Raw genomic sequence first — 12899 nt, 5'->3', positions numbered from 1 at the left:
AGCTGGTTCTCACATAGGTTGGAACAGCTTTGTGCTTCTCTGTCAGCACAAAGCTGTCCCTAGAGATGATTTAGCTGAATACTGGAAGATTCTCCCAACTTATGGTTTTACTCAAATGGCAGAGAGCTAATTGACTGCCTCTTATACTAACTCTCTTCCTGCAATTAGTACAAAGAGAGTGGATGTGGTCCTTCATGATTAGCTAAGCTCTGGCTGCTGGAACAGCCCCTTGAATATGCTGACAGGCGGTGTAAATTGGGGCCCAGTGGCTGGGACTCCCCCAGCCTGGGAACTGCAAAGGGGCCTAAAGCCAGCATTGAATGTTCCTCAGCTACAGCCCAGGATCTGAGGAACTAAATATACATTCTGGAGTCAAGATATGCTCCTAATTATGTTTTCATTCTAAAATACTGCATTGGAAAATGTAGATGTGAGTTGATCTTAAGAATAACAAAATATTTTAAGTTTATTTTTGTGTAAAAAAATATTTTACATGTAATTAGGACTAAAGCACTGAGTGAATTAGTAATATGGACACTGAGACTTTTGATTCTAGCTCCCTCATTCAGTTCCGCTCAGTAACGATGGAAATGTTAGTTAAAATTGGATGGCTATTTGTGTCTAATGCTTTGGTGATCTCAGTCCAGTTTCTGTGGACAAGATTTTACATTTGAACTCCCTCATTAGAACTGACACCAACCGGAAACTTGCTGGTATCTTCAACAGAGAGGTCTAGAAGTGAATGGGGATTCAACAGTCTGGGGGGGATTATAGAAGAAAAATGAGTACAGAGTAGTATATACAATGGAGTGGGAATAAGTACCATTTTGTCTCATTTGGGTCCAGATAGGCCATCAGAAGTATTATTTTGTTGGCAAGCCTGATAGATATGCCACTTGAATGTGAGAAAATTTTGTTCTCTAAATATGAATATGGGCATTAGAGAACAGATGAGACCCTGGAACTGAGGTAAAATCAAACAAGCAAGAAAATAGAAAAAAAATAGAAAATGGTTATCATAGATCATCTGAAACCACCGTAAAGAGAAGAATGGACGGTATTAGAGTGGGGTATGAGAAACAAGAAAGTTAGAACTGAAATGGTAGCAAGTAAGAAGAGCTTTAAGGAGTGTAAATAATAGACAACTAGCTCCTATAGTTTAATAAATGTATGAAGTAGATAAGAGAATACATGTTTTTTAAAAACAGCAGTAAGTGTTTGGAAGAAAAATATAGAAGGTTCAGGAAAGTTACATTGCCGTCATAAGTTTCATCATTTGGCTACTCATTTGATAAAGTTAAATTGAGATAAACATTTTACAAGACCAGAACAATGCTGTGACAAGATAAAATCTGTACATGACACCAGTGCTTTGAATAACTAGCCTTTATTTTCACTTGACTATGTAGGGGGAGATTTTCAAAAGCATAAAGGGTCATTGTGAGATTAACTCCTTTTGGCAGTGAAGAAGATTGGGAGCCCAGCTCCTATTTGTGCCTTTGCAAGTATGACCTCCTCTAGTGTTTATATTTTGGGTTTGTTTTCTCTGAAGTTTATCACTGTGCCAAAGGAACTATATAGTGAGTCCACATCCACAAAGGGACCTAGCATTGCAATGCTATGCTATAGAATCATAGAATCATAGAATATCAGGGTTGTAAGGGACCTCAGGAGGTCATCTAGTCCAACCCCCTGCTCAAAAGCAGGACCCATACCCAATTAAATCATCCCAGCCAGGGCTTTGTCAAGCCTGACCTTAAAAACTTCTAAGGAAGGAGATTCCACCACCTCCCTAGGCAATGCATTCCAGTGTTTCACCACCCTCCCAGTGAAAAAGTTTTTCCTAATATCCAACCTAAACCTCCCCCACTGCAACTTGAGACCATTACTCCTTGTCCTGTCCTCTTCCACCACTGAGAATAGTCTAGAACCATCCTCTCTGGAACTACCTCTGAGGTAGTTGAAAGCAGCTATCAAATCCCCCCTCATTCTTCTCTTCTGCAGACTAAACAATCCCAGTTCCCTCAGCCTCTCCTCATAACTCATGTCTTCCAGACCCCTAATCATTTTTGTTGCCCTTCGCTGGACTCTCTCCAATTTTTCCACATCCTTCTTGTAGTGTGGGGCCCAAAACTGGACACAGTACTCCAGATGAGGCCTCACCAATGTCGAAGAGAGGGGGACGATCACGTCCCTCAATCTGCTCGCTATGCCCCTACTTATACATCCCAAAATGCCATTGGCCTTCTTGGCAACAAGGGCACACTGCTGGCTCATATCCAGCTTCTCGTCCACTGTCACCCGTAGGTCCTTTTTCCGCAGAACTGCTGCCTAGCCATTCGGTCCCTAGTCTGTAGCTGTGCATTGGGTTCTTCCGTCCTAAGTGCAGGACCCTGCACTTATCCTTATTGAACCTCATCAGATTTCTTTTGGTCCAATCCTCCAATTTGTCTAGGTCCCTCTGAATCCTATCCCTGCCCTCCAGCGTATCTACCACTATCTATGCTATGCTCTGAGTGCACCTACCAGATTGGATCCCACAGGCAAGATAGGAGCTCCTTCACTTATCTTCCCTAGGTTTGTAGATTGCATTAGGATTAGGCATGAGGTAGGTGTCCAGACACGAATGAGGCAGCATATGCCCAGAGGAAGACGCTCTGGCAGTAGGCACATAGGGAACTTTTACCCTGAAAATGTAGGTGCAGAGTGAATTTAGTTGCCTACAGGGTTAAGTGACAGCAATGGTGCCTAAATCTGGGGTTTCCTTTATGAATCTGGACCTGAGTGCCCAGAATGAAGAGAAGTATACAGCTCCACAGCTCTACTCACCGCAAACAAGCTTTGAATTTTTCAAGTATTAAAATTAAACACATCATGTAGATCTCAAATTCAAATCCTGGAACCAAATACTAAGTAATAAATAATAATACCTAGTCAGTACAGAGATAACAAATTAGATGTCACCTGTGTTTTATTAATAACTATTACAACAATACATTACAATGGGATGCCCATTGATGATGAGCACTGTGGCTTCTTTTTCAATTAGGACAACAGCAGTGGCTGTAACCTTGGGACTTCCTCTTACCAGCTCACCTATGGGACGCAGCAGTGCCTCAGAAACAGCCAGGCCGTATAGTATAACTGTTAGTAAAAAACGAGCTTGTGTAGGGTCTCTCACTTCAGTGAAAGACCAGTTGTAAAGGCAGGGAGATCAAAGAGGAATAAGGAGAAGGTGATAACAGGCTGTGTCTGCCCTTGAAGATCCCTCCCCACCCCAATATCAATTAAAATAAGAAGTAAAGAAAATGTATGTCTTCCCTTCCCCCGCCATACCTCCCCCCCGTACTTGTTAAACAACATGATTTTTGAAATTATTATGTTGTTAGTGGTGATGAGACCCTGCTCATGATTCTGTGCACATTAACATTAATAATAAAGAATAAAAGTTGAAACATTCCATTCAAAATATGACTCTGGACAATCCATTTCTGCAGCCAATTTCCAATAAGTCATCTCATGTTAAAACAGGCTATATTTTCCTGATGTAGATTATAGGCTGTCATAAATATAAAGGGAAGGATAACAACCTTCCAGTATACAGTACTATAAAATCCTCTCCTGGCCAGAGGCACAAAATCCTTTTACCTGTAAAGGGTTAAGAAGCTCAGGTAACCCGGCAAACCCTAACCCTGACCAAAAGGATCAATCAGGGGACAGATACTTTCAAATCAGGGTTGCGGGGGGAGGTCTTGGTCTATCTGTTCTGTTTGCTTGCCGCACAACAATCAAGGAAGCAAGCAATCCAACTCCATTAGAATTAGTAAGTACTAGCAAGGGAATGCATTAGCTTATTTTTGTTTTGGCTTGTGATTTTCTCTGTGCTGAGAGGAAGGTGTATTTCTGGTTTTCTTTTTGTAACTTTAAAGTTTGGCCCAGAGGGAAATCCTCTGTGTTTTTGAATCTTTTGTTACCCTGTAAAGTTATTTTCCATCCTGATTTTACAGAGGTGATTTTTACTTTTTTTTTTTAAAATAAAATACTTTTAAGAACCTGACTGATTTCTCTATTGTCCTAAGATCCAGAGCTTTGGGTCCATGATCACTTTGTAACCAATTGGTTAGGATATTATTCTCAAGCCTCCCCAGGAAAGGGGGTATAAGGGCATGGGGGGGGAATATTTTGGTTCTTTGTCTAATTCACTTGGTGGTGGCAGCATACTGTTCAAGGACAAGGCATAATTTGTGCCTTGGGAAAGTTTTTAACCTACACTGGTAAAAATAAGCTTAGGGGGTCTTTTATGCGGGTCCCCACATCTGTACCTCAGAGTTCAGAGTGGGGAAGGAACCCTAACATAGGCCTTATTAATAAATCAGTATATTTAATAAAAAATACTACGGATTTCTGTAGCAGCTTCCATGCTAGGATTTCAAAGCACTTAAATATGGATTGATTTGGCCTCACAGCTCCTGAGATGTAGGCCAGTATTGTGCCAGGGAGGAATATGAGGCAAAGAGGTTAAGTAATTGATGAAGGTTACACAAAGTTTATAGAAAAGACAGGCCTAGAATTCAGGGCCAAGACTTTCAGAAGTTCCTTCATCCATATTTAGACACCTAAATAACTGGCCTGATTTTCTCTTTGAGGGTACTTAGATGATACATGGATTTAGCTGCCTGATTTTCCACATCTATGAATGAAAATGTTGGACTCTTGCAAAACATTGTACTTTTGCAAAAATGTGTTGCTGGGAAAAAACAAGACATTTTTCCAGGTAGCAGCATGTGTTACTGTTTTATTGTTGGCTTCACAATTTAGCTGTGGTTAACAGCAATAATTAAATACGAATTCATTGCAAGAGTGGGTTTTGCTCTACATGACCATGTAGTGAAGTAAGAGGGTTCATTGCAGGTATGTATGGCGGGGTGCATAGCCCCCAGAAAGCTCTCTACTTCCCCTTCTGCAGAAGAATATAGGAAATATTCTGTGGGCAGAAAATAGACAGGCAGGAACAGGGAATGAGTAGACCCCTGACATCAGCCTCACAGTACATTTGCCAGTGGAACAAGTGAGCCTGCACAAGGGGGAAGTAATCTGTTTCTGGTATAGACAACTCCTGGGACAAAGCTGTACACAACCTCTTACTATTACAAGGAATCAGAATCCACTCCTCAATATTTATTCTATGCATATAAAAAGTTCTCCACACACAGATTCAGGATGGTATTAAGCACACTTGCTTTACTGTATTAAAGATCGTGCAAACCTAATTTTTAAAAGACTGGTTTGTTGTGGGAGAATTCATATTTCATGCTGTTCTTCGTGCATTAGGCAGTGATAAACAATGTTTATAGTTAATGTTCAGTAAAAAGTTGAATGACATTTAACAACATAGGGATGAACATCTTGAAAGGTTTTCCTGTGTTAATTATAGCTTGTACCTTGTCACTCTCATCTGCAACTGAGACTAATAGTCTGCTTTTTAAAGAGACATGCTTATTGATTTTGCAAAGGCTGTAACAAACTAAGCTGTACTCTTTTCTATTGATATAATAAGTATTGCCTGCCTGTATTGATTGCTTACCCCACAGAGTAATAGCAAATTGCTATTGTAGAAACATAATGATGCTGAACATTTGTTGCACAGATGATAGGGTAGTGTTTAAATGCTGTGTGTCCTGTTCTTTGTAGATTTAGTAATAACCTCTTTAATCATTCCTCTTCAAAATACAATGAATCCTGAAGCAGATGCTAACCTAATGATACAACATAATTTACAGAGCATAACATTTTATAAATGGAAGATAATTTAATCAGCTATTTTTTCCCATCAACTAAACTGGATGACAGTTTTACCGAACATTTTGCAAGGCCTGGGAGAGGATGATATAAGTTACTTAGGGCTGATTCTGTCAACCCTACTCACATATTACATAATACTTTACTCTATGAGTAGTCTTACTGAATTCAAAAGGAACTATTTAGGGAGTAAAATATTACTCACTATGTGGCAGAATCTGATCCTTAGCCTTCTTTAAAACAAAATTTTGCAACATTAACAGCTTTAATCATCTGGAATTGATACTGCGTTGGATTAATTAAAGTTTGCACAGCACATTAATGAATGTATAGCCATTTACACTGCTATGCATTTTACTTATTAGATGTCATTTCTTATTAGAGCTGTGCAAACACTTTTGTAATGAAACCTTAATTAAGATGAAAGTGATTACACTCTGGTTTTGTTAAAAAACAAAATCTGGTAAAGTTTATGCAAAAGTTTTACCAATTCTTTTTGTTGTCCCTGGGGAGGGATGGGGAGGGTGTGGGGAGAGAGAGAGAGAGAGAGAGAGAGAGAGATTTGGAATGGTCTATAGCAGATCCCCATCCAGCACAAAGTTCCTGATTCAACAAAGCATGTAAGTGTTTTGCTGAATAGGTATAGACTTAACTTCTCCTTAAAATTAAACACCTCTCTCTCTCTTTATTCTGAAGTTAGAAATTATCAAGTGGGAACTAATACATCTATTGATCTCTGCTCCTACAGCTCTCTTCAGATCTTCCCTTCTACCGTTTTCAAATTACTAGCATCCCAGAGTACAATGCACATTTCTCAATGCTCTTTATCCATAGCACATTGGCGGAGTGATCTCAGATTTCACAAGCTATATCTGAGGCATACAAAGTGGGGTAGATCAAAGCACCCTACAGAGATTTTAGTGCATGGTAGCAGGGTACACATAGACATTTAATGTGTGTCAGGTGAGATGTACATGCCAGCTTGACACAAAATAAGTGCTTGTATAGACAAGCCCTAAGATCCTGTTTCCAGTTGCATATAACTTTGCCAAATGTTTGCCATTCAAACTGATATTTTCCATGTTGGGCACCAATAGGGAACATCTCCCAGGTCTCAGTTCCTGTTGACAGTACTACAGGGGGAGACTAAAGTGGCATCCATGCCCTGGTCTTCTGCTCAGTGTGATTTGTATGGTGGTGGTGCCCACTCTGCAAAATTCTGTACCTATGATACTGCTATGAACAAACCAAACACAAAACAAAAACAACCTGATTGTCTCAGGGCCTTACACATGATGGTCAGGGGGGCGTTTTTTGCCATCTGTGACAATCTGCCCCTATCTGGCTGAGCTATGAGACCTGAAGAATCACAGTTTGCACACATTCAGGAGAGACTTGTTAGAGTTGCCCACTAAAATCTCTGAAGATTCAGTCTGCACTAAGCATGCTCCATCCCCTCACAGCTCCTACTTCCCGATCAGGCTAAGCAGGTGCAGTCCCCACTGAGCAACCACATACATTTGAAAGCCTAGAAACTGAGCTGGGCTTTTCCTGAAATTGCTGCTTCCAGTGGCCAGAGGCCTTTGTGACACCATCCACACGACAGGATGTGAGACCAGGAAGACTCTGTCCTGTGCTCTCAGTGCCCCTCTGCTAATGGCCAGGCAGCATGAAGGAGGAGGAAGCTACTTGACTCAAATGCAGAGGGATGAGGGCAGGAGCAGAACCAGAGTGTGGGAAAGGAACAGGAGCCAAAGCAGAGATCAGGGCTCGGGATCATATAGGGTTGTCAGGCATCCATTTTTTGACCGGAACACCCGGTCTAAAAGGGACCATGGCAGCTTCAGTCAGCACCACTGACCGAGCTGTTGGAAGTTTGGTCGGCAGCACAGCAGGGCTAAGGCAGGCTCCCTACCTGCCCTGGCTCTGCATAGCTCCCTGACGTGGCAGGAATGCCCCTGTGTCCCCTAGGTGAGAAATGCAGCCAATGAGAGCTGCAAGGCTAGTTGGCAGCTGGTATCTAGCGGAGTGCCCCAAGGGTCGGTCCTGGGGCCAGTTTTGTTCAGTATCTTCATTAATGATCTGGAGGATGGTGTGGATTGCACCCTCAGCAAGTTTGCAGATGACACTAAATTGGGAGGTGTGGTAGATACGCTGGAGGGTAGGGATAGGATAGGATACAGAGGGACCTAGACAAATTGGAGGATTGGGCCAAAAGAAATCTGATGAGGTTCAACAAGGACAAGTGCAGAGTCCTGCACTTAGGATGGAAGAATCCAATGCACCTCTACAGACTAGGGACCGAATGGCTAGGCAGAGAAGGACCTAGGGGTGACAGTGGACGAGAAGCTGGATATGAGTCAACAGTGTGCCCTTGTTGCCAAGAAGGCCAATGGCATTTTGGGGTGTATAAGTAGGGGCATTGCCAGCAGATCGAGGGACATGATCATTCCCCTCTATTCGACACTGGTGAGGCCTCATCTGGAGTAGTGTGTCCATTTTTGGGCCCCACACTACAAGAAGGATGTGGAAAAATTGGAGAGAGTCCAGCGAAGGGCAACAAAAATGATTAGGGGTCTGGAACACATAACTTATGAGGAGAGGCTGAGGGAAATGGGATTGCTTAGTCTATGGAAGAGAAGAATGAGGGGGGATTTGATAGCTGCTTTTAACTACCTGAAAGGTGGATCCAAAGAGGATGGATCTAGACTATTCTCATTGGTAGCAGATGACAGGACAAGAAGTAATGGTCTCAAGTTGCAGTGGGGGAGATTTAGGTTGGATATTAGAAATTTTTTTTTTCACTAGCAGGGTGGTGAAACACTGGAATGTGTTACCTAGGGAGGTGGTGGAATCCCCTTCCTTAGAAGTTTTTAAGGTCAGACTTGACAAAGCCCTGGCTGGGATGATTTAGTTGGGATTGGTCCTGCTCTGGGCAGGGGGTTGGACTAGATGGCCTCCAGAGGTCCCTTCCAACCCTGATATTCTATGATTCTATAATTCTATGAGGGCAGCGCATGAGACTGGGGAGGGGAGAAGGGGGCAGCGTTCAGTGCCATCTGGCCACACCTCTCCGTAGGGGATGCAGGGACATGCCAGCCACTTCCGGGGGCAGCCTGAGGTAAGTGCCACCTGGAGTCAGCACCCCGCAACTCAAGCCCCTGCTCCAGCCTGGAGCCACCTCTTGCACCCCAAATCCCTCATCCCTGGCTGCACCCAAGAACCCTCACCCCAACTCAGAACCCCCTTCTGCTCCCAAACTCCCTCCCAGAGCCCCCACCCTGCTGCACTACAACCTCCCAGCTAGAGCCCTCACCCTCCCACACACCCCCACTCTGAACCCCTTGGCCCCATCCATCAACCTGGAGCCCCCTCCTGCACCCCAAATCTCTAATCTCTGGCCCAACTCCCAGCTGGAACTCTCACCCTGCAACCCCCTGCCCAACCTCCTGCCCCAGCCCTGAGCCCCATCCACACCCCAAATCCCTCATGCCTGGCCCCACACCAAATCTCCCCCCCCCAGCCAGAGCCCTCACCCTCCTGCACCCCAAGCCCCTTCTCCAGCCTTGAGACCCTTCCCACACTCTGAACCCCTCAGCCCCACCCAGAAGCCAGAGCCTCCTCATGCCTGGGCCCACCCCAGAGCCCACAGCCCAGCTGGAGCCCTCACCCCTTCCCACACTCCAACCCCCTGCCCCAGCCTGGTGAAAATGAATGAGGGTGGGGGAGAGCAAGCGAGGAGTGGGGTGAAGTGAGCAGGGGTGGGGCCTCGGAGAATGGGTAGGGTAATGCAATCAAAGTTGGCACCCCCTAGGACAAAGGGGAGGGGGAAGTGCAGGAAGTGTGGCAGAGGGAAGGCTAAAAATGTGCGTGTGTGGTTATAGGCAAGATAAGAGGGATGGGGATGGGGGACAGGAACATAAGGGGACTGGAAGAGGCTGCAGGGAACAGGTGCAGAAAGGTCTGCAACCACTAGAGAAAATTCCCCTGTAGACGCTGGAATTGAACCCAGGCTTGCTGAGTCTTTACATTTTTTTTCTGTCTAGCAAATAGCTTTGAAGACCGTTGACAAAGTATGGGTCTCTATCTCCTCTAGCAGCAGGTCCACATAGAAGAAAACAACTTCTCCTAGACTGTTAGCTCAAGTTGTAGAGAATGGAGCTGTGAATCTAGAGATTGCATCTCTGCTGATGGACCATATGCAAGTGGCAATGGGGAAAGGAGGAAATCAGTCGTGATTTATTCTACATTTAAATGAAACTACACCCACCCCTTAAGAAATTACATATAGGAAAAAAACTATATTGTAATATTATTGGGTTGCATAGTCAAACACTCAGAAGTTAGGAAATGCAAGTTTAATTCAGCCCCCTTGTGTAAATGCATTATGTTATAGTCGTTAATGAACCGGTCACCTACTATTTTTTCCCACAGGACACCTTGGCTCATTCAGTGCACGGGTCCGATTGTACACTGGAAATGAATCAGGGTTGCATAGTGAAGGAGACTGTTGTTTTAGGACTTCTGCCTTATTTGATTCAGGGGTTGAAAAGCATGCAGCAAACGAAGCAGGGGATTACCGGAATAAAAAGGATGGTCTCATAATAAAGGCAATTGAATGCTGCCTGGGAAAACTGGATTCTCCCTCTGCATCTGTCAAACAGTTCTTATGTGATATTGGTTAAGTCATGTAAATGAAAATATTCACAGGTGGCCACTTCATGTCCCTCAGTTTCTGGGTGCCCCACTTGAGACCCTGGGTTAGATCTGCAGAAGTACTGAGTTCCTAAGTTGCAACTGAAGTCAATGAGAGATGTGTTTTGAACATATAAAGGGCTGTAAAATACTAAGTACTCTGAAATATAAGGCCCTCGGCTCCTAAAATTGGACACCACAAAAAGTTGTGGCATGGGGAGAGAGACTGGATAATGATTATCTAAGATTTTAGGATTAAGGGCCTCACTAGGTTAAAACAAGCTTTAGGAAAGCAGCTCAATTTCATGGTTAGCCCATCATCATCAAGATCAGTGATGAGAGCTACATCAGGAGTACATAAACTAAGATGATAATTAGTTTAGCAAAATTTGCTCTTAGTTTTCTAGCTCCCTGCCTCATATCCCTTCATCTGATAATATAGTCCCTGCAGCTACTTAGAGCTCAACATCATTTATTTTCAAACAAGCCAAACTTTCTTGATTCTGCTCTATAGAACTTCACTGGGACATTATTAACATCGTCCTAGGAGAAGCAAAGTAAACCTGTGACATCTATACAACCTTGCATTAAATGGCATACTAATAAGGTGGATGAATTAGTCTATTTGATGCTGGGTTTACCCTACACTTGTCTTGAGTAATGACATACTGCAGCCAATAGCTAAAGGTCAGGTGGTTTTTGAACAAGTTGCAAAATTATTTAGGGGGTGAGGGGCAGGAGGTGCAATGCAGTCTAGTAGGCTATTTCAATCACCTTTCATGACTGAAGACCTAGAATGAAAATCAGATTAGGTCACACATCAATTAAATTGAAAGATGACAAAACTACTGTGTGCATTTGGGTTTAGTGCCTATCTATGCTCAGGAAAATTTTAAGGAGTAGATCCAACAAAAGCACTTAAACCATACTCACAAATGTATAGGCTTTGCAGGACCAGTGCCTACACCAGCATGGCTTTTCCAGGTAGAGATTGAGGCAGATAGAGTATTTTACATAATATGTCACAGCCAAAGCTTTCTCACAGTGAGTGAAATGTAGCCCTGTACACACTAAGCAAGACACCTATGCATCAGGTAAAACTTATGTGGGACTTAAGTGGCACATAGTCCTTGGCCTAGAATGAATTTCATCCTATAGGCTTAGCAGCATTTTGCAATATTTTTCCTTTAACTTTTGAGCACAAAGTTCATGCTGATGTCAGTATATTCAGAAATCAAAGAAATAAGCCTCCATTCCAAAATGTAGCTCAATGAGCCAAACAATTCAAGGATTTCTTCTTTTTATGGCTGGAAAATACACTCATTTAAGCCCTGTCAAGGTTCCTCCCCCACTCTGAACTCTAGGGTACAGATGTGGGGACCTGCATGAAAAACCTCCTAAGCTTATCTTTACCAGCTTAGGTCAAAACTTCCCCAAGGTACAAAATATTACCCCTTGGACAGGCCGCTACCACCACCAAACTAATACTGGTTACTGGGGAAGAGCTGTTTGGACGCGTCCTTCCCCCCAAAATACTTCCCAAAACCTTGCACCCCACTTCCTGGACAAGGTTTGGTAAAAAGCCTCACCAATTTGCCTAGGTGACTACAGACCCAGACCCTTGGATCTTAAGAACAATGAACAATCCTCCCAACACTTGCACCCCCCCTTTCCTGGGAAATGTTGGATAAAAAGCCTCACCAATTTGCATAGGTGACCACAAACCCAAACCCTTGGATCTGAGAACAATGAAAAAGCATTCAGTGTTTTACAAGAAGACTTTTAATAAAAAATAGAAGTAAATAGAAATAAAGAAATCCCCCCTGTAAAATCAGGATGGTATATATCTTACAGGGTAATTAGATTCAAAAACATAGAGAACCCCTCTAGGCAAAACCTTAAGTTACAAAAAAGATACACAGACAGAAATAGTTATTCTATTCAGCACAATTCTTTTCTCAGCCATTTAAAGAAATCATAATCTAACACATACCTAGCTAGATTACTTACTAAAAGTTCTAAGACTCCATTCCTGTTCTGTCCCCGGCCAAGACGACTACAGACAGACACACAAACCCTTTGTTTCTCTCCCTCCTCCCAGCTTTTGAAAGTATCTTGTCTCCTCATTGGTCATTTTGGTCAGGTGCCAGGGAGGTTACCTTTAGCTTCTTAACCCTTTACAGGTGAGAGGAGCTTTCCCCTGGCCAGGAGGGATTTCAAAGGGGTTTACCCTTCCCTTTATATTTATGACAAGCCCTAATTCAGCAATGCATTTAAACATGTGCTTAATTTTAAACACATACTTAAATCAATTCCTAGGCAAAAAAGCAATTAATTTTGAGTAAATGCTTTGATCCCATTTACTTCCGTGGGCCTGGAACCTTTGAAGAAGACATCCTTAGATT

General features: G+C 43.0%; 1 protein-coding gene across 2 annotated transcripts in view; it reads right to left on the bottom strand.

Annotated features, from left to right (window-relative positions):
- Positions 1-12633, bottom strand: part of LOC311519232 (uncharacterized protein) — a 220145-nt gene extending 207512 nt beyond the window's left edge. For both annotated transcript variants that reach the window (XR_014711233.1, XM_084625539.1), the window contains exon 1: positions 12505-12633. The gene's annotated coding sequence lies outside the window, so the exon portion shown is untranslated. The remainder of the gene's footprint in view (positions 1-12504) is intronic.
- Positions 12634-12899: the final 266 nt, after the last annotated feature.

Source organism: Lepidochelys olivacea (genome assembly GCF_965140295.1).
Source record: "Lepidochelys olivacea isolate rLepOli2 genome assembly, chromosome: 1".
NCBI lineage: Eukaryota > Metazoa > Chordata > Testudines > Cheloniidae > Lepidochelys > Lepidochelys olivacea.
The sequence above is the reverse complement of the archived record's forward strand: the minus strand, read 5'-3'. Positions and strand labels throughout refer to the sequence as shown.